This window comes from Lygodium microphyllum, chromosome 5 (assembly GCF_053477565.2).
Source record: "Lygodium microphyllum isolate KBCC chromosome 5, Lygodium_microphyllum_v1.1.10, whole genome shotgun sequence".
In the NCBI taxonomy this organism is placed as follows: Eukaryota; Viridiplantae; Streptophyta; class Polypodiopsida; order Schizaeales; family Lygodiaceae; genus Lygodium; species Lygodium microphyllum.
The window spans coordinates 38,906,249-38,910,037 of record NC_141139.1 but is presented as its reverse complement, the minus strand read 5'-3'; the positions used below and the strand labels follow the sequence as shown (position 1 = coordinate 38,910,037).

The window sequence follows — 3,789 nt, the reverse complement described above, 5'->3', positions numbered from 1 at the left end:
TGCCTTACAGGACCGCAGATTAATTGGCCAGTAATTCCAGGAGAATGGACAGCTTCTAGTCAAGCTTATCAAAACTATGTTCATTTTGCCCAACAATATTCACAGTCTGCAGATCCCTCAGTGAGATTAACTGCTCACTTTGCTTGGTACTTGGCGTATATGCATAGGCACTCTCATACTGATTCAAAGCCTATTCCAAAGTTATGCATGAATGTCAATGTTAGCATTGATTCCCAACAATTGGAGATATTGTATTTTCATGCCCTCTGTTTGCCTAGCAGATACTTGGTCCTGTTGGAAAGGATGTGCTGTCTCCAATTTTTTCAAAATCCTCCCAAAAACTTTGTAGATGAATCCTTATCTATGGATCGATTCCGACAACATCAATCTTTTAAGAGGGATCATCTTCATTGATACCTTTCCAATGTATAATGGAAGCTTTTAATGAACAACTTTCTTTTTGAAGGAGTCATTCAGATGGTTGTGTTGTGTATTAGTGTTTGTGTTGTGAATTCCTTTATGTCAAACAAACGTGGTGGTTTCCTATTGGATTTCGTGTACGAGCTATGTTTTGGAGATTTGTAGAGATGGGGTCGTGGTTGGAGAGTTGAAGCTGATGCTGATGAAGAAGAAGCAAATTCTTATATCCTTTACAAATTTGTGGTGATTTTTTAGTTTGATAAGAGGTGTTAATGAATAAAGGGTTTTCCTTTCTTTGTATTTTTCTATCAGAAACAGGTTATAAGTTGGGGTCGTGGTGGATGGATTCTTTGTGAAAAGATATTGAAGATCAAAGTTGAGCTTTTCAACTGAACTTGTATTCCCTTTTTTCTGGGTCGCGAGGACGCTTCCTTATTAAGTGTGGGGATATGTTGAGTGTTGAAATGACTTGTTTTTTGGCTGATTTTTGTTGTTTTTGAGAGCTGAATGGTTGATTTTTTGAGATGATTGATTGATTTGGAAGTGGTTTGAGAGTGTTTTAGATGATATTGATTGTGTTTTGGAAGTTCATGATGTTTGTTGGTGGTTCTGTGATGTTCTGATAGGTTTTGAATGGTTCTGTATACCTTCTGTTTTGTTCTGTTTTGGTCTGTTTTGTTCTGATTATCTTCTGTAAGGAGGGATGAAGTATTGATTGATGAAGATTGAGATTTTGTGAAAGTTTATTGAATGGTTTGTGAGAGTTTGAAATGGTTTGAGAGTGAGTTATGAGGTTTTGATAACCTTCTGTAGGTCTTCTATAGAGCTTCTGCTTCTGTTCTGTTCTGTACTATAGCTGTTCTGGTACTGTTCTGTAGACTGTTCTGTATGCTTCTATAAGTGTTCTGTGGAATGTATGTGTGACTTTGGGAAAGTTTTCTAGCCTTGGAAAGAGGTGAATACAAGTGCAAAAGAGCTGAGAGAAGTGGAAGAAGTAGCTGCTGAAGACTCAAGAGAAGACTAGAGTGAAGTGACAGTAGTGAGCTGTGAAGAGACACTGTAGTGGCTCTGGTGACCCTTCATATCAGACATACCTCTTGGGAGGGGTATCCACGACCTAAGAGTGATTATTGAGAGTAATTTTGAGAGATTGTAGTGAGGATATGATGTATTATTGATGGAGAGAGAGAGAGAGAGTTAGAGATAGCCAATTCTACTCAAACAGAGTGATTGTATATGAGAGATTGAGAGAGAAGACTATGAAGATATTGAAGATGAATACTATGTGATGTATTTTCATTCTAAGATGGTGTATTCCTTTGCTTTCTTTGTTCCATTGATGGATTTTGTGAAGATATTGAAGAATATGGTTGATTCTATTAAAACCGTGGGAGGTCTACATGATGCTGCATGAAGATTTGTTGTGCCTGGTGTTCTTTTCTTCATTGTGATCATATGAAACATGATAAACAAGCTTGTTGATGTTACAAGATAGATTTTCTTGCAAGAGAATTCCCTTTTCCTTGGTGTTCCTCTCGGGGCTCCACCTTCTCCTTGCATATCTAGCATCATTTCATTTACACCTTTACCGAACATTGCAATGACATACTTGTCATAGAATTCCAAGCCCAATATCACTTCAAAATCATCCATGGGGATTACTAAGAAGTTGAGTTTTGCTTTCCACTTGTCAGCTTCTACTTGGACTGCAAAGACTTGTTTCACTTCCTTGGCTTCTCCTTGTGCGAATGTTACTGTTAATCCTTCTGGGGCCTTAGATAATTTTAATCCATGTTTTGTTGCACACCCTGGCGTCATGAAGTTGTGTGTTGCCCCTGTGTCCACCATGATGGGTTGGTTTCCTTTTCCCACTCGGCCTTTAATGTATAGATGGTGAACTGCCGCTACTTTGGCTGCCATGCAATGGGGTCGAGCGCTAACTGTCCCTACCCTTGGGTGGTCCATGCTTTCCTCACTTCCATTTGGGATTTCCTGGATGCGCGGTGGTTGTGGTTCTTCTCCTCCATAAGCGCTAGTCGCATTCACCCTTGACCGCTTGATGACGATGTATCTTCTATCGAGCATCTCTTTTGGTAGTGTGGGCCCCTGCATTTGAAGCATATGATCCCGATGGACGGGTTTGGGGGTCTCCACCATGATGTATTTGATCATGTGGGCCCATATGATGTGCTAGGGGTTGGCCTGTAGTGATTGTTTCCCCATCATCTTGCTGCTCCTCTTGGTACTAAGGCAGTTTGTGAAACGGCCGTGGTGGTGGTGGTGTTTTGGCTCCTTGTATCTGTGAATGCCCCTCTAGGGGCATTGGGCCTTTGGTTCCATGAGTTGTTGTTGAAGTTGTTGTTGAACCTGCTTTGGTTCCCCTGTGTTGTTCTTTTGTCTTCCAAGTCCACTAGTCTTTCGGCCATTCTCATGGCTTTTGCTAAGCTTGTTGATTCATGTCTCTCCACATCTCTTCTAGCCCATTCTTGCATCCCAAACAAAAATCCATGCAATTGAGTGTCTGTATCCATGTTTGGTAGATGCAGCATAATCTGCCTATATTTGCTAACGTATTCTTTCATCTTCCCTTGTGTTTGCTTGAGGTTCCTCCATTCATCTCTCACTTTGAATTTTTCCATATTTGGAATGAAGTAGTCCTTCGATTCTTCTTGAAAAGATGGTGTGGTCCTGCTCTTGCTCCAGCAGGTACCAACTGGCAGCGTCCTCCTCCAAGTAAATGGCTACCACCTCCGCCTTCCTGTCTTCATACTTCAAGTACTTGTCCACCTCTGCGATCCATTTCTTCAAGACCAGCCCATCTCTCTCTCCCTTGTACTTGGCTGGTTGGGGCATCTTGAATTTTCCATAGTCGTCTTTTGGACTGTCACTGTCTTCCTCCTCTTTACGGTGGTGCTTCTTCTCCTTCTTCTTGTCTTTCTTCTTACTTCCTGCTTCTACTACTTTCTCCTTCTCTTTCCTTATATCTTGCACCCTCCTAGATGTCTCCTCTCTACCCATTCTATCTATCTCCTCTTGCATTCTGTGTCTTTTCTCCTCCTCTTGCTATTGTATCACCCATTCTCTATAGCCCTGCTCCACTTCTAGTTTTTTCTTCCTTTTCTCCTCCTCTTCCTTCATCTGCATGTTCCTCCATATTGACTCCAGCATGCCTAACATGCCATCTAATTGCCTTTCCAGTCCGGCCACCTTCTCCTCTTGGGCCACTCTCCATTCTTGCCCTCTACTCTTCTTCCTCTCCTCCATTGTTGGGAGGGTGACATTCTCCCTTTCGTCCTCCATGTGGTTGGTGGTGATGTCGGTGCGGGGAAGCTGCGATGAGGTCGGCGCGGGGAAGCCGTGTCTCGCCTA

The 3,789-nt window shown here is 42.1% G+C and overlaps 1 non-coding gene across 1 annotated transcript; it reads left to right on the top strand.

Moving 5' to 3' along the window:
* The first annotated feature begins 749 nt into the window (after positions 1-749).
* LOC148035709 (small nucleolar RNA SNORD36) lies at positions 750-818 on the top strand. Its single transcript, XR_015691031.1, has one exon. It is a non-coding gene; the product is annotated as a small nucleolar RNA SNORD36 (small nucleolar RNA).
* Positions 819-3,789: the final 2,971 nt, after the last annotated feature.